Below are 25,230 nucleotides of genomic sequence, written 5' to 3'. Positions count from 1 at the left end.
TGTGTGTCCCTAGAACCCAGCCAACATTCACGAAGGTTCTAGGCGACCACCAGGGAAGAAGGTCCACCACATGGAGAACGCAAAGATACGTCAGCCACCAAGAGTAGAAGTCCCAAAACTTCTGCCCTCTCTGTGGTCCCGCAGTTTCACAGCCACCAAGAAAGATACAACACACACACAAGCACTGGTTGGAACAATGCTTTACTCACACAGAGAAGAGACAGAGCAAGTTCAGCTCCAATGACGGGTGTTGGCCTCTCATGGCCCATGAGTCCCTCCCAATAGCTAATGGCAGGTGATGGACTGCACCCACCCCTCTCATGCCCCAGTGGGAGAGACCCCTGCCCCTCTCAGCTGGGAACACATATACTGGTGGGATTGCCCAGCTGCCACATAACATAATACCGCAGCAATACATAGAAGCTCGCTGTGTACCTGGAATAAGGGAAGATCACCCCAGTATGAAAGAACCAAGGTCAAGACACAAGCTCAAGACCCAGCCTGCAGGTAAGGCAACATTCCCTCCCCAGTGCCCCAAGCCTGGCAAGGGGCAGGAGATTACCTGAAGGCTACTCTCCCAACAGATTTGATGTGCATCGAGTGAGTCTCCACTTGCTGAAAGGCCAGGGAAGTCTTGTCCTGCCATGGAGGACAGGTTCTCAGCTGGTCCAGCCTTTCCCAGGCATAAACAGAGCCTTGTTCTCCAGGTTGTGGGTCTACCTCACTGGCCAGAGGCCCCCAGGGGACACCAGACAAGCACCCTCTGTCCTCCCCCAAAGCCACTCAGGGCCCTGGAAAATCCTCTCTCTTGCTGCCAAGCAGCAGGCTCCATGCTGTCAAACTTGACTTTTCTCGTAAATCATTCACAAACTTTCATCCCCACTTGTATTTGCTATTTGTTAATTGAATAATTAGATATAATTAATAACCTCATGCACTGCCATAATCCTAACATTATGGGTGTCAGGAGGATATAATTTAATTAGATGTTAGCATTTTTGGCTCTGAATCAGATGCTTAAGTTATGTTGTGCTCCTGCCAGCTGGGAAGCACAGATTGTGCCCCTTTTATTAATTTTGCTCCATTTCTAGGGCCTGGAAAGCAGATAAAGAAATGTTCTGATTTCTTGGTTCCAGAAAAATTGCCAGGAAATCTTGTTGATACCCATTTATCAATATTCACTAACGGTCTACCTTGTACTAGGCAATGTGCTGGTCATTGAGGGGGGTGGGGATAAAACTGAGTCAGAGATGAACCGTGTCCTTGTGCTTTCAGCCACGAAGGTAAGACTTGCACACAATTCCCTAAAGTGCGAAGTAAAGACTGACAACTACCATCAACACCGAGCTGGTCCAAATTTACTGGGTAAGTGCAATCAGGAAAATTGTGTGCTTTTTGATAAAGGTGACCCTGTGATATACTACAGGGTATCATTTTAAAATTTTATATCTTTCAAACACTTTTCCTGTAATGAAATTCATAGGTCAGGGAAAACAACTCTTCATTGAAATCTTAGTCATTATTTCAGACTTAGAAGCTATGTTTTTTAAGGGGATAAATGATAGGCGTGATGCTGCAGGAATTGAAACGAAGGGGAGATTGACCCTGCTTGACGATATTAGAAGCTTTTGGTTGAAAGGAAGGAAACCCAAACTCAAATTTGTTTAAGCTAAAGGCCAAAAAGGGTGTTACTGGGACATAGTACTGAAAACTTCAGGAGTGGATATCAGTCATGGCTACATCCAGGAACTCAAATGATTTCATCAGGAAGCTTTATTTTTTCTCTTCTAAATCCTTTTAAAAAAAAACTGATTCTCCCTGTGTTTGCACTTTTTCTCAGGCAGACCCTCCAAAATAATCAGGCTTAACTTTTTGCCAGCTAAGCTACTCCTATAATGACAATAACAAAGACAATGATGATATAACAACTAACGTTTCTTGAGTGCTCATTTTATGATGGGCAGCACTCTAAATTTGTGGTATGTGTTATGTGGACTGATTAATTCTTCAACAGCCTTGAGGGACACATACTATAATGATTACCCCACTTAGATGAGAAAATTAAAGGACAGAGAAGTTAGGACATAGCCCAAGGCAATTCAGCTGGGAAGTAGAAAGCAAGTCAGTAGCAGGTACAGCTCAAGTCCTGGGTCAATCACAAGGGGTGTTGTTGCCAGCCCATCATAAGCCAGGGTGGGATAACCCCAGGACCCCATGGGCCAAGAGCAGGGGAGGGACCCTTGACCAGGAGACAGGGACAGAGGGTGGGCTCCACTATAGGGCCTTGGGGCAGGCTGCAGGAGGCAGGGAGCTTTGAGCTGTGGAATGCAGTATAGACAAAATTAGACCCAAGGAATTGGGAAAGCCTTCAGGATGGAGAAGGCAGCCTGAGCAAAGACCAAACCATAGAGAAGGCAGAACCAGTCAGCGTAATTCAGTTTGTAACACAGGTGATGTCTGAGGAGCAATAAAAAAGTAATGGCAGCGTTAGAAACGTTAACATCGATTGCACCTTTTAATAGACCAGGCACTTGCTAAATGTGCCTCATGCTTTATTCCATTCAGTGTTCTCCATGAGAAGGGTCTCTTGGTTATCCCCATTTAAAAATGAGGAAACTGAGGCCTAGAAAGGCTATCTGGGGGTCTCAGTTTGGGTTTCCTGATAGGAAGATTTGTATGTGAGAGATTCCCAAGGGAATTTGAAGGCGTGGAGGAGAAAGATGGGGAAGGGGGCAGACAGCATGGGAGAGTGGAGTTGGCCATGGACAACTGGGCCCTGCTTGCTTGCTGGGAACCTCCTAAGAGACACTGCAGAGCCCCCTTTGAGCTCACTCACCAAGGATGGAAAGTTGGGTCCTCATCCATCACCTCCCGTCAGCATGGTTGAGAGTCACTCCTGGGGCCTTAATTCCCTGTCACTTCTGGCCAGGGAGCACCTTGAGGCAGACAGACCCAGGAGCACTGGCTTTTATAACAGGGTGTGCAGACAGCTCCCAGAGCAGACCCTGTGGATGAGAACAGGGCACCCCAAGTGTGCTGACCCATGCAAAAAGATCAACACAGTGGGCTAGGACAGGCTCACCAAGGGCTTATCATCCTGTGTTGTAATAAAGTGTGGGACTGCTTAGACAGAGTACACATAGCTCATGCCAGGCCCAGGGTCCCCACTTCCCCATGGAGTCAGGAGGTGCAGAGTGAAGATGGGGCTCGAGCGCCCTGTCAAGTATAGTTCTCAGTGTGTTTGTCAGGGTTCTCCAGAGAAACAGGACTGAGTGGATATATATATATATATAAAGAAGGGAAGAGAGAGAGAGAGAGAGAGAGAGACTATAGGAATTGGCTCACATAACCATGGGGTCTGGCAAGCTAAAAACTGCAATGAAGGTGAAGTTAGATTCCCCAGGAGAAGCTGGCTGGCTGAAGAAGAGGCAGAAATCCTTCATTCTGACTTGAAATCCTCAGTTTTGGGATTTAAGACCTCCAACTGAGTGGATAAAGAGACTCCCCTCATTGCTGAGGCCAAGCTCCTTTGTTGATTGTAGATGCAATCAGCAGTAGATGCAATTGAAACCATAGGTGAGACAGTCAGGAGTCATGGGCCTTTTACCTCAAGTGAAATAGCCAGGTGACATGAGTTCAACTTATTACTACAATAAAGAATTGGGACCAGACCAACACCTGTTTATCAGGATCTCTTCTCATAACTAAAACCATCACTGAGCTTGTTTCACAGGTATTCAAGCTTAAGCACAGGTCATGTAACCTGAGCATGCATTGACTTTTGTCCTTCAGATGACCTTTGAGACACCAGGAACAAAAGTCACCTCCCTCAGAACCAAGATTACAAGGACAAGGAGAAATCAAATCAAACTTGAGAGGTCTTTCAATAAGGAAAATCCAGCCGAAAATCCACTCTACCACATATGGACAGCTCAAGTCAAACCTTCCCACTTCTGTTCCCTCCTTTCACCTCCCATTCCCATAAAATCTCCCTTAACTCCCTAATCAGGGAGACAGATTTGAGCCTTGCCTCCTGTCTCCTTGGTCAGTTGGCCTCGCCATAAAATCTTTCTTTTCTCAAAATCCTGATATCATAGTATTGGCCTCTGTGCACGTCGGGCAGTAAGCCCTTACTCGGTAATACAATCAACCAACTAACAATGTGAATCACAGTAACAATCTGGGCCACTGCTTGCTTAGCCAAACAACCGGACAACATAACCTAGCCAAAGTGACACACTACACTTGGAGAGTTACAGAGCTGGACCTCAAACCCAGGTCTTCTTTCCTTGAGCCAAGACTTTCCCACGAGACGTGTCACCTCTGCCTGGAGAGGAGCCCTGGAGCTCCCAGGACTGGGGTGGCCTCATCTATCCTGTTTAACATTCAGCTTCCCTGGAGAAAGCTCCATCCATCTGGGACACACATGGCCAACGGTCAGGCTTGCCCCCACATTCTCAGAGCTTTTCCTGTGGACAAGGGGCTCAGGGTTACTCGGGAGCCAGCCCCAGAGGGGAGCCGATGATGGGACCCAGCCCTGCTCCAGCACTCAGAGCCTACTATGGGACTCGCCTGTATTTGGGTTCTAAGGCTTTTTGAGTTTATGAGTTAGCAGTCAGTAGCACATGTGCAAGAAACAGTATGGCGGTCAAATAGTGTCCCTCTGCACGCATGCAGTTTGTTTGTATTACACCCTCAATGATGTCAGGACAAATATAAATTTAAAAATAGAAAGGTTTAATTCTCCCTGTTGAACCTAAAGAAAGAGTCCTCCTTGTCCTTCCATCTCTCTTAGTATTTACTTTAGAATTACTTTAGAAAACCCTTCACTGTAACTTCTCTCTCTCTCTCTCTCTCTCTTCTCTCTTTGTCCTTTTGAAATTCATGTAAATGTGAAATGCATGTAAAAGGTTAACTAAGCCTCTTGCAAATTTTACCTGTCAAGAACATTTCTGCAAGGAGGGAAGGCATTTCTTTGAAATGTAATCAAGGAAGACATAGACCTACCTCCGTTTCCTGGGAAGACTTGAGCATAACTTCTGGGAGGATGCCTGGCTTCAAACTGTAAACCTATTTCCGGTCATAAAGACATGAAAGCTTTGAGAAATATCCTGATAATGTAAGATCTTGACGATGTGTAACAGGTTATATCTGCTTAAACACAACAAGGGTGCGCTGTCTCTCTGACTTTGCAATCTGTTTGCAGATGGCCTGTAATGCATTACATTCTGGTTTAAGGCTCATTCAAAATAAAACTGGTTTTCTTTCTCTTCTACCTTCAGAAAGAGGTTTCCTGGGATGAGAGAAGACTTTTTTTTTTTAATTATATATGACCAACAGTGACACCTGAAACTGTTCGGAAATGATTTCTGCTGCGAAGTTTTAAACGATTGCACTGCACTCGTGACTATGAAGCATTTACATCTGCCAGGCTTGGAGGGTTATTTCCCTGCTCCCTGGGGATGCTGGGAAGGAGGCAGGCATGGTGCTCTCAGGACACGTTTGGGCTGCACCTGCTGCTAAATGGGGTGGATTCTGGATGACCCTCTGTGGGGCATGCCAGGTGTGCAGCACAGGTGCTGATCCGGGGCCCTCCAGGACCCTTCCTTGTGCCCTCACCTGTGCTACAGGCTTTGCCAAGCACAGCTAATGGCCAAGGAACTTGGCAGCATCTAATAAACAGAATTTCTGCAACGGGCAGCCCTGGGAAGGGCTCGATTGTAGGCAAGCGTGGAGGCTCTGCCTGCTAGAATTAGACCTCGGAGCCTGCTCTCTACCGCCCCACCCAGACCCCCTGAAACAGGCCAGCCAGGAAGGGCCGGCTGGCAGCATCGGTGGGGAAAAGCTTTTTCCTCGCTGCAGAGAAAGCAGAAAAACTGCCCCAGAGGATGGGTGAGTTTCCACTAAGCAGATGCAGTGATCCCTGCTCAGGCTGTACCTTTGGGCTTTAATGGATCACTTGATTAAAGAGAAACCATTACAGGACAAAAGACCTGCACTTTTCAAGCTGAAGCTTGCAAATTATAGTCATTTGGGAAAATGCCTGAGCCAAAAAAAAAAAAAAAAAAAAGGAATGAAAGAAGAAAAGCAAAATTTCAAACTTCACCCTTCACCGGTAACTTTGGCCAACTGCCCTGCTTCTGCAACAGAACTGAAACTTCTGTTACAGCCCTGAGCCAAACAATGATGTCTGAGCATCCAGCAGCCCTCAGGAGGGGCCCCTGGAAACCCCACTGCTTCTCGATCTGGATGCCAACTGCTCTGGTCAGTTCAGCTTCTAAAAATTGTATGGTTTTGACACATCAATAAAAAGTGTTTTAAAAATGTTTTTTAAAAGCAAAGCAGGACACAGGGTAATATAGAGAGGGGTGTCTCCACATGTTGAACCATTGCTAGGCAAAGAGTCAGGAAGTCAACATGTCAAATGAAAACCTCAGCTGCTCCTCTGAGTTGATGCTTTTGTTGGTATTTTGTTCCGGAGTTTTGATACATTCCCAGTCTTCTGAGATGAGTATCATAACTTGAAAATATAGAAAAGAATTTAAATTACAAGCAAGAAATAGCCTCCAGTGGCAGAGCCCTGTAACTGGCCTGGGGGAGAGGCTCATCTATCCTCCTGGCAATGCCTGAGTCCTTCCATGAAGAGTCTGATGGCTGGAAGGCACCTGCATGCCTGCTGGGGTGTGTGGTATCTTCCAGCTGGGGGTGCTCATCTGAAATGCCTGCTGGGGGTGGGTGGGGGGTATCTGCCCACTGGCAGGGACATCTGAATGCCAGTTGGGGGTAGGGGTGATACCTGCTTGCTGAGTGATGGGAGCGTTCTGAATACCTGCTGTGGGGGTTGCTCATCTGAAAAGCCTGCTGGGGCAGGTATCTGAATGCCTTCTTGGGGGCAGAGCCAGGGTGGTGGGTCTTCAGCAGCCAAAAAGCCCTGATGGGAGAGACATACATGAATTAGCTCCAGGTTGGGTTGGCTGTTCCACACCTTAAAACATGAGCCTGTGTGCTCAGCCACAAGGCACCTGCCTCTCAGGGTTGTTTGTAAATGATCCATTTGCTTGAAGTCCAGGGAAGGTACCGTCTGCTCCCTCGGTGCAAGGGCAGGGCACGAGCACTCACTGCCACCCCAGGGAGAGGAGAGACTGGGTTTCAGGCTTCAGAAGAGCTGCCTGGGTGCTCCCCGAAATGCAGATCCCTGGCTTTACATCCCAAGTTTCTGGTTCAACAGGTGTGAGGTAGCCCAAGGAACATGGAATTTTAAAGCTTGCCTTAGTTGTCCTAGAGTTCTACTACAGAAGAAGAAGCTCGTTATATGCTGAGCGCTCTTTGTCTACCAGGCTAAATGCTAGGGATTGCAGCAGGGCCATACAGTAGAAAACAGAGGTGGCTAAAAGGAGCTTGGAAGGCCAGAGGAGATCTGCAAGGATAATCTCAAAGTATCTGCAAACTGAAACTGGATCAGAGTGGGGGGTAGTGTTCAATTCAGCAGAATGCTCAGTTTTAAAAAGCCGACTGGTCATTCAATTAAAAATGATGAACTGAATACAGTTTATCTCTGCCCTTTCCCCAAATTCCAATAAGTGATATTAAGAGCATAAAAAAGGTATAAACTCACCACAAGTAGGAGAAATTTCAGTTTAATCACTAGAGAAGCCAACTGAGTAAAATGACACACAGATGTAGAACCTCAGAGACCCCAGGGGAGAGCTTTCACCTGCCTCTCACCCTCAGCAGGGCCATGAGTCAAAAGCCCAGACATGCAGACAGAGCTTCGGATCAGAAATTTTTGCCTCAATTTTAACATGACAAAATGGCCAAGGATCAGCAGACCCCAGAGGAAAGCCACCAGCATGCATTCCAAGACTAATAAATAAATGAATAAATAATAATTTTAAAACATTTAAAATAAGCCACATGAAAGCTCATTATAATTCACAACTCAGGTGTAAAGAAAGACCTTAAAATCTTCAAAAAGGAAGAAAAATGCAGTGAACACACAGAAGACAAGCTCCTAGAATGGCTTTAGACTTCTTCATGGCCAACACCAGAAAGCAGAAGACAAAGAGCAATAACTTTAGAAACTAGAGGAACCACTATGTTTATAATCTAGACTTCCACCCCATGAGAAACTACTAAACAATTATGAAGGATGAGGAAAGGTATATGTGACATGCAAAGTCTCCAAACACTAACTTTCCATATAACCTTTCTCAGGGAGTTACTGGAGCATAACCTCCAGGACAATGAGGGAGTAAACCAAGAAAGAGAAAGAATTGAGACACAGGAAACAGAGCATGAAAACAAGACAGTGGGGAGGGAAACTACCAAGATGAAGGTGAAAATAAATGAAAATCATCCAAATGAGAACAGAGACTATTTATCAGAGCTTGCTACAGCACTGAGGATGTTTAATTTTACCTGATCCCTGTGCTTCTGGAAAACAGCAATGATTAACAAATCCCCTGACTCTTGTGATCCAGAAAATGGCATACTGCAAGGAAACACCTTTCTCCATGAGACTTAGATAAGACTCACAGATACCCCCTTGTTTACCTATGACAAGTCCAGGCACATACCCTCCAAATTCCTGTTCTTGGCCTCATAAATGATTAGCTGAAGTGTTTTGTACAACTGATCAATCAGAACAAAATGCTTGCTAACCAAACATGGCTAAAGTTTTTCTACTCTCCCCAGGTCCCTGGAGTTTGACTTACCTTTAGCCTGAGCCATCATGCAACGTGTCCCTACTGGCCCCTCCTGAGAAAAGGCTGGTCTTAGAGTAAAACATTCTGGGATCTACTGTACAATCATGCCCCCTCCACCTAAACCTTCCACTTCCCCCCAACAGTTCTTTCTAGACTTGTTCACTCTTCTCTATAAAAGGAAAACCCTTTTAACTATCATTACCTTGAGAGGCTTGCAGATCTCATGTTTGGAGAGTTCTCCCTATTGCAATAGTCCTTCTCTCCCTGTTGCAAAAGTCCCTTTGCCTGCCTTAAAATAATTATTTTCAATAAAATCTCTCCTTACCAATGTCAGGAGTTTGTTTGTATTTGACACCACCATCATTTGCCTTTGGCAGAGACTCAAAAACAGACATGGGAGTGGGGAAGCTGTATAGTGAGAAAAGGGAAGGCTTCAGGTATGGTATTTGGAGGTTGCTGAGATGGAGAAGCTAGAGGTGAGCTAACTAGAAGTGGGGGGAATCTTCTGTGGTTGGTTTGGGTAGCTCATTGGACTTTCTCTGGTTGGTCCTGAGTTGGAAGTGGGGACAAGCAACAGGGAAGCTGGCAGTCACTGACCACTTCCTAACCATTCTAGGCTGATTGCTGCAGAGGTCGCAGTTTGGCTTCCCAGGCTGGTTGCTGCAGAGGTTGTGGGTTGGAGCTCTATTGTCATGCATGGTCTGACCATGGTCCATCTGCATACTCAGTAGTCTCTTTGGGTCATTCTCTCTTGCAAGTGGTTGACCAAAGTGGGGAAGGCTAGAGATCATGATCTCTACTGCTCAGGGATTGTTGGGTTGTCTCCATAGTTAATCATGTTGTGAGATCTCCTTGACCTTTTTGTTTTATATGATCATGGTGATTATCTGATGAGACAGCAACTGTGTAAAAGCGTTTAATACCTTAGATAGAATGCAACAGATCAGCATCATAGCCAGTATGACAGAAACAAGAACAATTAAATAGTTCCAGTAAGATGCTTGAGAACCCAGAACACCAATACCCAACTCAGGCCAAGACAACATATCCAATAAGCCCTGAGGCCAACCTTAAAGAGCCAAGTGGCTTTTCTTTAAGGTGATGAATAACTTTTTCCACCATGCCTGTTTTACTAATAGAAGTGCAATAAGAAATAGTAGCAACTGCACAGACAGCATCATGACTGGCCAACAAGAAATCTAGGGCAATGCAATTATCTGTCACTATTCATGTGAACAAGTTGAAACTGATCTATATTCCATCTAAGGCAGAGGTGATATTATTTATAACTTCTGCCAGAGGTAGTAATGAGTTTCTTATATTTTCTATTTGCATAATTCCCACCATAGGGAAAACTGCTCTGATTTTTTTCAAAATCAATGAATAGAGTGCCTGAATAATCAAGAGAGTCCTGCTTTGGGTTCTCACATTCAAGTCAGAATTTCCAGCCTTGAGGATTTATATAATTAGAGTCCCTGTGTACACACAAGTCTTGGAAAACTGTTTCCAATGTGTATGAGGTGTTATTCTGAGGCATCTGGCCACACAGGAAGTTGTATCTAGTAGGGACACACTGAGATCCAGTGATGATGACATGTGGTCAGAACCAAAGCCTTACATAAGCCATGCTACATATTTGGGTCTCTTTTAGTCTTTTCCATGTGGCAAGGATTTACCCCATCACACTGTGACGGTTGTAGCACTCCAGCTTAAGATTACCTAGGGCCTGATCAATAAATTATAGCATTGGTTCTTTTTCTGGGAGAGAAGCACTCTAGAAAAGTCACAGATAGATTTGTTTAAGGTTGTTTATCCAGGTAGATGCAAGTGGAAATACAACTGACTGTAATTACTATAGTCTTATTCAATGAGACCAGACTTTCTGGTGATTGATGGCATATATAGCAGTCAGTGAGACTGAAGAGGGTAGTTATGGTTTGGGATAATTAAGAATGGTGTTAGAGTGTTATGTTGTGATCTAACTATAAAAACAAGGAGAGAAGAAAGAAAAAACGGCGTTATGAATGGATGACAACCAGGGACTATAGAAAATAATAATAATTACTATAAGCAAGCAGATAAAAAAAAAAAACTGATTCCTTGGTAAGAAGTTGCCCACTATCTGGTATCATCAGCTGTTCCAAAGGTCTTGGGTCAGATGTCTACTTCCAAAGATTGGCTACTTGTAGAGAATCAATCTCTAAGAAGGCTCAGTTTGACATCCCCTACTGGAGTAGCCTGCAAATTGTGTGGAATTCTGAATTACTTCTTTAGTTATGAAATGTGAACCCAAAGATTGGCTCCTTGTAGTTTCACTGCTGCATTTGTTGTCAACAGCACCTCGTCAGCAGGTAACTTGTCAACAGATAAAGTCCCTTCCACTGAAGTTCAAGAGCAGCTTTTCTCTGATGTCTCTTCCAATAGACAAAATCTCCTGGTTAAAGATCATGAAAAGGCTGTTTAGGAAGATCTTCTGGGAAGGCAGCCTTAGACTGTCATTGGCAAGATGAGTTATAGTACACAAGTTCCCTGCAATAGTTTGCCATGTCTGTATTGCAGTGGGGCAGAACCTAGTGTTGGAGTGACATCCCTAAATGCATAAGTCTTCCAGTTACCAACTCATAGGGAGATAACCAATGTGTCTGCAAGGAAGTAGAGAGAATGACCATAAGAGCTAGAGGGTACCTTTGGCCAAGGGAACTCAAAGGTTTCTGAAAGTTTTGATAACTTTAATTTAAGGATGCCATTGGTTCTTTCAATCTTTCCAGAAGATTTAGGGTTGTAAAGACAGTGTGATTATTGAATAGGGATAATGCCTTACAAGTTATTTTATAGTGGTTTCTATAAAGTGTGTGCCTTGGTCACTTGGTATAAAAATTGAGATGCCCCATGTTGGGAAACAAAATCAAGTGACTTTAAGGGAGGTAAATTTTTGGCACAGAAATGCTTCAACCCATCCTGAAAATAGAAATACAATGACTACAACATATTCAAATCCTGTGGAAGGTGAAAACTATAAAATCCACCTGTAGGTATTCAAAGGGCCCGTGAAGCTTTAGTTCTTGCCATGTCCCACCTTTATAGGCTTTCTAAGATACATGTCTTGAAAATAACCTTAGCAGTCTTCTAAGATAGAAGACAATTTCTCTGTACTATACTGAGTAGTTTCATGGAGCCATTTAGCTAATATCCATTTGAAATCATCTAGTGCCACTAAGCAGCCATTTCGGAAATAGAGATTATCTGAGTGAAGGATACAACCAGATTATTTTCATTCTTCCTTTTCAAAAGCAGGGGCTAAATCTTGGAATTTTATAATGGTCTCTTTGACTTCCTCCAGAGGTTGATTCCTTGAGGGTTTAGTTAAGATCATAACCTTGGTTAATGCCGCTGGTTTGGCATAATGATCTGATAGAGCATGTCCTTCTGTATTATCTCTTTCTGCATGGGATTCAAACCAATAATAGTCACTTCTTTAGGAAGTAGAAGTGCGCCTAAAACTTATTTAACTTGTCCATTTTGATGGGGACTCCAGCATAGGTGAGATCCTCCAAGCATCCCAAAGTCATATACTCCCCCACAAGCATACCTGCTATCTGTATATATGTCTGTGCTCTGTTCTTTGGCTAACTGCCAAGCTGTAGTAAGTGCAGTAAGTTCTGCCATCTGGGCAGATTTCACTTTGGATAGAGGACTATATTCTAAGAGAGAGCTTAGAAGTGACAGCATATCTTCCAGTCTGTTTTGAAATGTGACCCATCAACAAATAATATTAGGTCAGGGTTCTCAATTGGAGTCGCTAATAAATCTGAGCAAGCATAGAAAGTTCCATAAATGAGATAAGACAATCATGAAGTTCCCCTTCCTCTGGTAGGGGCAGGAGAATGGTAGGATTCAAGGGGTTGCAGCAGGGATTGTCTTCCTTGTGAGAGGAAGAGCGTGACAAAATCTTGAAGACGTTAATCGGTGGCTAAAGTCATATGTTCTCAGTGAAGAGTAAATCTGTACAGTGTGAAGGACCAGGAGATGAAGCAGGAAGCCTAGAACTAGTTCAGCAGGAGCATCATCATCAAATTCTGCAGTCACAGCTATTGCCCTAAGACAAGGGGTATAAACCTTCACAACAAGGTCAAGGGCAAGGCTATGGTAAATCAACATCCTCATCCATTTGGTTTCAATACCTTCAAGACAGGAGTGTTACAAAGGCTAGCACAGAGTATGAGGAGACTTTTGGCTAGAAGGCTTGCAGCTGTAAATTAGAGCCCTTCCTTTACAACTCTGGCTTCATGGGATATTGGGAAAGTTTGGGTAAGAGTTTGATAGAATCTTCCTGAACTTTAATTATTTTTCCTAAGGCAGTGGAATTTTTAGCCCATAGTATATCAGGTACAGTATCAGACCTTTATCTGGGGTCTGCATCAAATATGTTGGAGAACCTCAAGAACCTCTAACCTCAAGATATAGTCCCTCCAATGTGCATTTAATATTACAATTCTATTTGCAAAGTGAGTATCTTCCCGTTAAGTCTGCAGAGGTGGTATCTCAGAGCAGGAAGGAATATCTTTCAGTCAAGAGCCCTAGGGTTGCAGCTAAGGGGTTGGAGACAGGGAAATCTGAGGGTTATTTGAAATAACTGCCACCTGCGTAGTACGTTTACCCTGAGGAAGAGGTTGACCAGAGGTGGCAGGGTTTAATGTAGAAAAAGTAGCTATGATTTCTACCAGGAATTGACAAGGCTGACCATCCATATTTATAGTTAATTCACCTTGAGTATTTAAGAGTAGGCAGAATGTTGGATGCTTTTTCTTTCCTCAAAACACCCTCACAGATCTGAATTTTCTGACTTTTTCTTGTCTTGTTTTTCCTTTGCAAGATGGGTCCTTCTTCATTCCAGCGTCCCTTCTGTTTATAATATCCATAAGTGTCCTTCTTGTCAGTAGGTGGTGGTTGAGAATGGGCCACCTCACTGTTAGAACTGCAGGGCCACAAGTTGAGTTTGATCCTGTCTCATTTTTGTTCCAAAGCCCATTCAGCATGTGCCACCAGGTGCTATCGATCAGGTAAAGGGCTATTACCCATTCTAATTTCTTGTATTTGAATTAGTTCTCCAGTTGTGTGTCTAATTCCATTGACAAATGAAATGAAAGGGCTACTGTTACACTGGCACCTTCGTTAACTCCCAAATGTTGTTGGAAGGCATTTTCTAGTCATCCCCAAATCTGCTATGGTTTTATCTTTTCTCTATTTGCATGATTCAATTATATTGCAGTGGGTTTTTATTGCAAATGTCTTAGGTTTGACTTTTAGGAGTTCTTGCCCTAATTTATGGGCCTTTTTTGACTCTTAAGTTCATTATGGAGAAAGGGATCCAGTTAGGCCATTTTATGGGCCAATCCAATCAGCTTTTGAATTCCTGGATTTAGCATCTGAGGTTCCAACCAACATCTGCATAAGTTGATAAAGGCCAGGTAACTCTGGATCATACACACCCAAAAGGATTCTAAATTCTTCTATGAACATTTCCTGGTCTTGTGTGCATTTAGGGCAATTCTTAATTGTAGCTCTCAATTAAGTTGAAACTCTGAAGTAGCCTGCATACCTGGCTTAGGGCAGGGATGGCTCTTTAGAGGAAACCGGCATTTTGGGATTTTAGAAGACTTGTTGGGAAAAGTTAGGTGATCTGGACCAAGAGAAGAGGAGAGAGGGATTGATGGAGGTGCAGAACGATGAAGAAGAAGAGGGAGAGCTGGATGTAGGGAGCAGCTGGAGGACAAGCCTATAGAAATGAGTTTATTTGTTTTCGCTTAAGTTTCTCAAATTTCTTATTAGCTTCGGCCAAAGAACCAGAATTTCTTTTGGAGGCGATGGCATATCAAGCAAAAGCTGCGCCTAGTGGACCTGATAACTATTATTCCTTTTTATTCTAAGAGATCTTGTAACCACCCTGGGGGTTGTGGGACCTTGCCTTGCTAACTTGCAACAATTTCCACAGAAGCTGACACCTGCTAACCCCTCTCTGGTTGATAGAAGTTTCCACTTCCCTTTTCTTAGAACCCTCAACTCCTTATGTCTATTCATGAGAAGTTTGCTTCTCTGCAAGATGAGCTCCTGTTCTTAACCATCCCAGCAGCTCCAGCTCTAACTAGCTTTAGCCACAAGGACATGCACAGTAATTACAACCCAGACCCAAAAGTTACCTTTGCTTCATTATAATAGTAAAAATCGCACCCCTGGAGGGGAGGGATTTAACCTTCATTTTTGTGACATGTGATGCATGTAGAAGCATGTTCCAGCATGACTTAACTCTGCACATGCTCCCCTAGAAACTGCCCCTGAGACCTACGTCACCTCACCCCATTCCTTCCCTGCCCCCCAACCCAACCCCCAAATTAACAGATAAAAGCTCATAAGCTTTATAGCTCGGGAAGACTGATTTGAGGCTGACTTCCAATCTCCTTGCTTGTCCACTCCGCAAATAAATTCCTTCTCCTCCCCAAATCCTGGGGTCACATGTTGGTTTTCATACACATCAGGCAGAACAGCCCATTAGGGCAGCAGTAACATGGACAAAGCACCTTCTTAGCTGAGACAGTGACCCCAAATGCCAGCTGATCTGATCTCATTCTGGTCTCACGAGCTCACAGTGTCCTCTACACCCTTCCCCAAGTTCTCCAAGCCTACTCTGTCCCATCAGGTAGCGGCCATCCCCTCAGAGAATCCTATCCTAAGACCCTTTCTCAATCTGCTCTCCCTCCTCCATGCCTCTACCTCCTATACATAAACACACACACATACACAAAACCCAGAAGCATTTCCTTTCTTCACCAAACTCTCACAATGTTCCTAGGGTACCAATCATGCATGCAAATACCCATCTTCCCCATCAGAGAGTGAGGGGTTTGGGGACAGGGTGTGTCTCCAAATTACTCTTCTATCTTCTATAGTCTTTACCCCAGAGCCTTAATTTAATAAATATTGAAGAACTGCCTGATCATATCTGCTGAAGATGAGCACACACCACCCGCTAATCCAGGTGTCTACTTCTAGGCAAGCACCCAAGAGAAAGGAAGGCCTTGTTTCACCAAAAGACATGGCCAGGAATATCCACAATTCAGTGGTATTAATTAGATTCACCATGCTGTGCTCCCATCACCATCACCATGTTGTGCTCCCATCACCATCATCCATTGTCAAGACTTTGCATCATCCCAAACAGAAACTTTGTACCTATTAAGCTTTAACTCCCTATTTTAATCATAATTGCCAACTGTTGGAAACAACGCGAATGTCCCTCCACAGGGGATTGGGTCAATAAACTGCACTATTCATACAATGAAATACTGTAGAGCAACAATACTGTAGCGTATGCTTGCCAGATACTATGGGGAGCAAAAGGAGTCAGACACAAAAGGGGACACACCGTATTATTCCACTTGTATGACAGTCAAGACCAGGAAAAGCCGCACTACAGGAAGAGAGACATCAGAATAGTGATTCCTAAAAAACCCAGAGGACTGTACACCACCAACAGTGAACTGTCATGTAGACCATGGACCATAGTTAATGGTACAATTACAATAATATTCCTCCATCAATTTTAACAGAAGAAAGACACTAGGGCAAGGGGTTAATAATGGGGGGGATGGGAATTCTGTATTTTCTGTAAACCTACAACTTCTCCATTAAAAAAAAAAAAAAAAAGGACAGCAGTTCCTTGTGGGAGGGTGGGGTATGGACTGGGAAGGGGCATGAGGGGATGAAGGGTTTTTTCAAGGCCTGAAAATCTTGATCTGGGTGGGGGCTACACAGGGGTATAAATATGTAATAATTAATCCAGTTGTGCATTCAAGTTCTGTGCACTGTGTGCTGTTACAGCCAGTGGTGTGCTGGCAAAGGGTTAACTCTGGGCAGAAAAGCTCTAATTCACAGTGTTTGCCATCTTCTGTGGTGCAGACACCCATGGCCTCTGTTAGGCTACTGCTGTGATGTCTTGAACATAGAGTGGGGAAGAGCAGAATGTACCATTACATAGTCTTGCATGGTCATCATATACAACCACCATAAAAAGTCTTTCCACTCTGCAGATACAGCAGGTAAAAAGAACCTCAAGAGCATAGATTGTAGTAAAATGAAGTAAAATGATCAGGAGGAGAGGAATTTTGAGTATTTGTTAACTTTGTTTTAACAAATGTATTTAAACATATATTTTGATTTTTAATAAAGACTGTGTTAACAACTGACCCTCAAGACTCTTGTAAATTTAACGATTGGCCCTCTTGAGCCAGCATGAGTCAGTTCTAGCATCCACTGGTTATGCCTCAATAAAAATATGTATTTTTAAAGGTCTCTCCCTATATTTTAAAGACCTCATGCTCACTAGAATAGCTACTATTACAAAATGGAAAACAACAAGCATGGAGAGGATGTGGAGAAATAAAAACACTAGTTCCTTGCTGGTGGGAATATAAAATGGTACAGCTGCTGTGAAAAACAGTTTGGCAATTCCTCAGAAAGTTAAGCCTATTATTACCCTGCAACCCAGTAATCCCACTTCTAGGTAGATGCTCAAAAGAAGTGAAAGCAGGGACTTGAACAGATATTTGCAAACCAATGTGCATAGCAGCATTATTCACAATTGCCAAAAGATTGAAACAACCCAAGTATCTATCAACCGATAATGGATGGATAAACAAATGTGGTATACACAAACATCATAAAATGGAATGAATTTCTGATTCATGCGACAACATGAATGAACCTTGAAGACATCATGTTGAGTGAAATAAGCCATACACAAAAGGACAAATATTATATGATCTCACTTATGTGAAATAATTAGAATACACAAATTCATAGAGTCAGAAACTAGAGTGCAGGTTAAGGGGTCAGAGTGGGAATAGGAAATAGGGAGTTAAAGCTTAACAGGTACCAAGTTTCTGTTTGGGATGATGGAAAGTTTTGACAATGGATGATGGTGATGGGAGCACAATATGGTGAATCTAATTAACACCAATGAAAGTGGTTTAAATGGGAAGCTTTAGTTGTAAAATGTTACCAGAATAAAAAAATTTTTAAACCATAGAATTATACAACACAGTGAACCCTAATGTAAACTATGGACTACAATTAAGTATAATTATAGTAATATTGTTTCATCAGTTTTAACAGAGGTACCACACTAATGAAAAGTGTTACTAATAGGGAAAACTGTGTGTGAGGGGGTATATGAGAACTCTGTATTTTCCACATGATTTTTCTGTAAACCTACAACTTCTCCAATTAGAAAAAGACCTCTCAGCCTGCTCAAGATTTGATAAAACAAAGGGAATGGCAGGAACAAAGATGCAATTATTCAATTGACTCTTGCAAAGGAAGAGAGACATCTAATGTGGTGACAAAACCTCTGGGCATTAGAGTCAGAGGCTACAGTCTAAATCCCAGATCCTCCTCTCGTAGCTGGGTGAATTTGAACTGTGACTTAACTTCTCCAAGCTTCAGCTTTGTCATCTGATAATGAGAATGAAAACACCTCTTCCAAAAGGTTGTTGACAGGATTAGATGAGGTGGTGTCAGCTAGGTATTTAGCCCAGGCTGGCAAATACATGCTTAAGAAATCTTGGCTATTAGTTTTCCTAATTATTTGTAGCAATAATGACAGAGATTGTGTCACTATGGTGGGAATCAGCTTAGTCTTCTCTAAAAATGCCCCACGTGAAATACTGTTTTACTATCTATGGTAGATTGAATTACGTGCCCCAATTGACAAAGTTCTTAATCTTAATCCGCATTGCTGTGGGTATAAACCCATTGTAGATAGAACCTCTTGAAGACGTTATTTTAAGTTAAGGTGTGGCCCAACTGAATGAGATTGGGTTCTAATCCAGATTACTAGAATTCTTTGTAAGCAGAAGAAAGCCAGGAGGAGAAGCCAAAAGCAGGAAGTCAGTGGAACCCAGAAGAGAAAGAAAGGCTATCCTCATGTGATCAGAAAGCCAAGGAATCCAAGACCAGACCAGCCAGAGCACTGTGGGCCCAAACAGGAAGCAAGCACTCAGCCTCAGAGACCATGAGACGGAGTTACGCTACGATGACCAAAGAAGGCCCACGGAGAGCCAGGTGAGTGAGCAAAGAGCGCACCTGGCTCTGCTGTCCCTAAATTAGGGACAGTGCTGAAACAGAGTCCATGGCACTGCAAGCTGGCCTCCAGGCTTAACCAGGTGTTGAGTATTCATTTTTAATGAAGCACCAGGGCAAAGAGCAGCTGATTTCACTCCAAGTCACTGCCAGTTTATCCCATCCTCCCCCTGGGCCTGCCCACATTAAATGATCCCCACTCCCATCTCTCAAATGTAGCAGAAATAATGGTGCTTATTTTCTGTTGCTAATTTTCCTAAGAGAGAGCTTTCTTGCTGCAAAATGACAATTTAAAGACTGTGTCTAAAAGAGAGAAACAGTCGTCACAGCTGGGTACAGATGAGCCGCCCAGGGGAGTTTCAGGGCATCCAATTCAGAATCCACTACAGCTTGGCTGTATCAATATATCTACAGTGACATGCAGGCTGGACATACCAGGATGCAAAATATGTGTATTTTCCTGTCCCAGAAAAGAAACCATCCTGAGAAAATATCCTTAGCTTCCCTTCATGGAAGCAAGCACCGTTTATTCATATTAACACACTAAAAATTACGGACACATGCCAGGAAAATAAGGCCTTCTATTTGCCCTGCATTAGTCATCCTCAGCTAGTCAGCTTCCAAAGCAGGTAGCCAGCTTGCTCTGAAATGCAGCGGTGAGATAAGCAGGCAGACACAGTGCATTTAGGCACCATCTTGAGAGATAATTGGACATTTGCTTAATGGTCTTGATTTCTATTTCTGGCTCATGGGTGCTTTTTTTGTTTTTTGTTTTTCCTCTGCTGCAAACCCAACAAGGGCTCCCCACTGAGCTACTGTGGGGCAGGCATACTGATGACAGTCCGTACCAGCAGCAGCCAACTGGTAGAAGCTCTCTAGAGCGCTGCGAGGAAGGATTCTGAGGCAGGCTGTTTGGGAAGGACAAAACCAAGTGATAAATCGTCTGTGTGTGCCTTTGGCTGGGAATTGGATGAGGCACTTGTGTGCAGCTGTTTGCCAGCCTGGGCAAAAGGAGAATATCAGTACACTTCAGCCTGGATAGTCAGTGCCCTCCACAAATGTGCCCTCATTCAACCCTCAGACTTCCACCCCTAGTGTCAGCTCCACTGGTGTTTCTAACTGCCCCTTGGACCATCTACACGAGAGGCATGTGAAGTCATCATGACCATGAAAGCTGCTAGGACACATCCAAGACACACCGAGTCCCAATAACTGAGCAGAGTGGCTCAGAAACCCGCATTGTAACAAACCCAGGATAAATCTGAAGTTTGAAGACCACCTCCAAATAGAATGTAAGCTTCATGAAGACAGAGCCTTTGCTTTGTTCATTGCTGTCTCCTTGGCACCTACTAGGAGTCTGTTAAATATTTCCGGAAGGAAGGAAGGCACTGCCCTGGGAAGGAATTTCCTTCTCTTTATTATGAAGGGCTAAGATCAGGTTAGAGTTGACAAACACATTGCCAGTCCTCTTTCCACTCTCCATGCCTGCCCATGGCAGACATCACTGATCAATTCCAGCACTCTGCTCCCTCTCCACATCTTCTCATGGAGACATCACCAATCAAGCCTGGCTCTCTGCCTCACTCCTCTTTCCACTCCCCATCCTGCTCCAGCAGACATCACTAATCAAAACTAGTGTTCTGTCACTCCTCTTACCACCCCCCATTTACTCACAGCAGACACCACTAATCAATCCCAGCTCTCTGCCTTTCCTCTTTCCACTCTCCATTGCTCACAGCAGACACCATGAGTCAATTCAACCCAACAACCCAGGCAGCCACACAAACCCACCAAAGTCAGCATCTGTGAGATATCTCTGCTACCCAGGATTCAGTGATTTTCCAGGTCACTTCCAGTTCTAAAACCATGATGACACTGAGGTAGAGCTCCAAAATTGACCCAACCACAAAGGAGTGCCACCAAAGGGGCACTTTCCATGCTGCTCTAATGAGTGATGCACCTGGACCTAAGTCAGGCAAAAGACACGTCCTGGTCAAGGCAACAGAGTGATGAGGGTGAGGCCAAAAGAACCTGTGACCCTGAGAGTCACCAGGCCTGCCCTGGGGAGACTTGGAGTTTAATTAATGTACATCATGAACAACCTTTGACTAAGCTCTCAAAGTCCAGGAGCACAAACACTGACCGTGGACATTTTATGGGTCATTTGCTATTTGCTTTCTTAGACTTTTAACTTTAATCTTAATAGCAACTTACTTGAGGAAGAAAAGACTCTACACTTTGTTTAACATCCAGTTCTTCTTTCAACCTGCCTGGTGACATGGTGCCTGCCCTTGGCTTCTCAAGCCCCAGTTTTCTCCCTGGGAAATGGGAGTAAGAATCCCTGCATCCTGGTAACTGAAAGATCAATGCACATAACATGTGTGAAAACGCTTGCAAATGCACTGTCCTTCCCAAAGAATTTGAGGTCATTTAAACACACTTTATTATGGATAAAAAAAAGTACCCGTAATAAAGTCAAAAGGCAGAACTAGAAATAGAAAATCAGGACTTGAGGGAAAAAAGACAGAGACACAAATAAGCGTTAAGAGGTTAAGCAGCAAAATACACTGAGGCACCAGAGGCTGTTCTTAATGCTAGTTCCTGCCCCTGGCATGGGAGAGGCATAAAATAACACAAATTAGACATCAAAGGAAGGGCTTCCAAGTAATGAAAAGGGAGATTTTTCAAGATGCCCAGACAAGTAAGTTCTTTTTTCCTGCCACAGGCTACCTTTGGGGTGGATAGAAAATGAATTTCATAGAGAGCTCACTGGAGGAATAGCTTTGTCTCTAGAAGTTTCCGCATTTGCACAGCTCTCTGAGTTGCAAATATAAGCAGGAATATCCAGAACTCTCTGCAAACAGCTGAAGAAGATTCTGTACTTTACAGTCTGGACTGTAAGCAATGGCAGAGTGTTGGGTTCTTGGTTTATCAAAACTGACCCAGGGCAGCGAGTAGTCCAAACAGCTGGTGTGAATTAGCATGAGATGCTGCAGGGAAATGCAGTACTGCACTTAAAAAAAGTAATTAAATCAGAGGCAGATGGTAGACATGGAATTTCTAGGAGACTGGAAGGCAGAGACACTGCTAAAGGATGCCTGGGTCCTGTCTAAGCTTTCTCTGCTCCTCACCCATCCCTACCCCCACCTCTCATTGGGATTTGCCCTTCCAGATGTTAGGTTTGGTTCTAGAACCTTGAGAAACAGGAGTTGGTAGACAACCCCTGGTGCTTACCAGCACAGCTGGTTTGTGTAGTCCCCTGGCATGCACTGCACCCACGGAGCTGCCCCTGCAGATGTACTGCTCTCCTGGGGCCTCCCTGCCAAACATCTCTTGGGCCTGATTATGGGGGACATCAGGCACCCCATATGGACAGACATTATCCAAATATCTGACCTGCTCAGAGTAAAGAGGCTCTGCCATCAGGAAAACTGACAGGTGAAGGAGAAGACTGACAAAGGGCATGATGAAGAAATGTAACAACATTTGACTAGATAGTGGTATAGCATGAATATTAAGTTTCCTGAATTTTGTTAAATTTCCTGTGCATACGTAAGAGTCTGGATGCCCTTGCTTCTCGGAAATGTATACTGAAATATCTAGGAGTTTAGGGTCAGAAAAATATATATGCACTCAGAATGATGATGGGGAAACCTGTAAATAACCAGTGGATGTGGGTAAAGGGTATAATAGGAGTTCATTGTCCTAAACATGTAACTTTTCTGTAAGTTTAAAATGGTTTCAAAATAAAAAGTTACAAAAGAAAAAGGGCATGGAACTGTCCGTCTCTGGCAAGGCCTGCAGGCCCTACAAAGGATTCTGGAATCCAAGGAGAGCCATAAGCAGATACACCCGACAGGACCCCTCCCTCCCTCACAGCCACCTCACATATCATAAGGTGCTAAATGAGGGACCCCTTAAAGAAGTGGTTTAATCCAGTGCTCCAGCATGTGGGGGGCTGTGTAGGTGTGTGTGCAATATCTTCCTCAAAACTCCCCAAAACCATCTCAGATGGGGCAGACACAGGCCAGTGTGAGATTATGAAGCACATGGCAATCAGTGAAAGCAGGAGTCTTGCCTGGATCCCAGGGAAGCCACCTGCCTTTTAGACTCCATGCTCATCTTACTGGGATCACATCCTTTTTCCATGCTGCACTCTTAACTGGATCACACTGAAGTATCTTCCAGTATCCATTCCTTGCTCACTTTAACTGGCAGCCACAGGAGTCACTTCCCTTCTCCATCCCTCACCGCAGTTAGCTGGATCTCCTATATTTCACAGCTTCCTTAGCCTGGTTACATGAAGTTGCTTCCCCTTTCCACTCCTCACCTGTGTGAAATGGATCACGGCGTAGTCGGGTTTATTATCCACCCCTCGCTGGAGTTCACAGGATCACAGTAATGTGACTTCCCTTCTCTGCTTCACACTCATGTTTACCAGATCACAGGGAATCCACTTCCATTTTTCATGCCACACTTGCATAAACTGGATCACAGGGAAACTGCTTCCGTTCGCAACTCCAGGTTATCTGGGCCATTGCAGTCACTCCCCTTTCCACATTCTATTTAATGGGATCACAGTGAGGTGTCTTCCCTTCTCACTCCAATATCCCTCTAACTAGAGTGCAGTGATGACCCTCCCCTTATCCGCACACGTTTCGTGGATCCATGAAACTGCTTCTTCTCTCCACTCCACGTTCTTTTTCACTGGGCCACAGTGAATTTGCTTCCCTTTTCCTCTCCAAAACTCCTTCTGTTTTCCACGCAATGCTCACGTTAACTGCAACACAGCAGGGTCACTTCCCTTTTAAATCCCAAGCCCACAAGAGCTGGGTGATGGCGAATTCACTACTGTCTCCACCATAGCGTTAACTGGACCACGGGGAGCTTGCTTCCTGTACTGTTTCCCACTCCTGATAACTGCCCAGGTAAAGTCTCTTCCTTTCTCCACCCCGGGCATGTTTTCACAGGTACCCAGGGGGGTCGCTTCCATGTCCTTCCACACCTATGTTAACTGGGTCGCACGATTCACATCCCTTTTCCGACCTCAGTCCCATTTACTGGATCTCCTCAATGAAGACATTTCCTTCCCCACTGCTTGCTCACGTCCCCTGACCTCGCTGTGTGGGAGACAGCTGAGTTCACATTCTAACCACATGGGCTTCCTCTACGGATGCTTTCTTGTTTTCTTCTCCGTTCACAATTGGTTTAATGTTTCAGGAGTTTATTCTTCAAGCGTGTTGTGTACTTCTTAACTAATTGTCATCGATAACTTTGTAACATTTTGTGTAAGAACAACCTTGAACCAGATTCTGACCCATGTCTCGCCTTGCTGTCTGGCTGCCCAGGAACTGGCACCATCTCTTGATAACCCCAATCTTGCTAATCTTGCTGATTGATTCACAGCCTTTGACAATGTGGGGTGATAGTGCACCTGGACTTGGGGTAGACTGTGACCAATGGATGATGGGTGGTGGAGATAAATTCCTCTACGTAAGGCCCCTCTGAAGACGTCAGAAACAACCTGGCCATCGGTGTGCCATCTCCCTGTAGCCAGCTTGCAAATGCGTGCCTTTATATTTGCTCTCCTCCTGTTCTACCACACTCCCCTTTTCCCTCACTCTCACTTTCCTGGATTGCCCTCCCCAATAAAAGGTCAGTTCATAAGACTTTGTCTCAGGTTCTGTTTTCTGGGGTCCCTCAGCAAGGATGACCTCCATCAGAAGTTGATAAGAAGAAGCTGATAAGAAGAACCAGGACGATGCAATCACGTCTGTGGCGGATATCCCTTCACCATCCTGGGCAGAGGAATTAATCAAATTGCCTCACAACCTGGCACCTACTCAAGCCCACTTCTGCCTGGGTGTGGCAAATGGGCCTCCCCTAGAGCACACTGTCTTGGCTATGACTGCCCATCAAGCATGCGCCTGGCTTCCTGCTTTCTTTGGTGACACACAGATGGCAGGTATCTTGCATCAGGGCTGTGCAAATGCAGGAGCTCATTATTACCATAACCTGTGGACATCTCGTCCCCCATCTTGCAACAACCTGTGGTTTGCTGCTGTGGATTCTGGTCCCAATTCAGGCCCAGAAAATAAGCCTTCCAAAACTTCTTTTGGAAGAGGGGGACAGGTTTAAATATAATTTTATTTAATCAATTCTAAACCATGAAATTACAGAGAACTCTGGTTGTCTCTGTCATACCATGGAAACTGAGTATTTTGACATATTAGTCAGTTCTTCAAAATGGCATTTACATGAAAATTTTGGTTGCTTCTGATGAGTCTCTGCCCCAGTTATTCAAGCTTCTCAGCTGAACTGGGTGAGGTGGCCAGGATGCTTTGGACGGCTTATTCCAGAGTTGAGCCAGTGAATCATGTGTCGTCTGCCA

This window comes from Choloepus didactylus, chromosome 19, assembly GCF_015220235.1.
Source record: "Choloepus didactylus isolate mChoDid1 chromosome 19, mChoDid1.pri, whole genome shotgun sequence".
Taxonomy (NCBI): domain Eukaryota; kingdom Metazoa; phylum Chordata; class Mammalia; order Pilosa; family Megalonychidae; genus Choloepus; species Choloepus didactylus.
The sequence above is the reverse complement of the archived record's forward strand: the minus strand, read 5'-3'. Positions refer to the sequence as shown.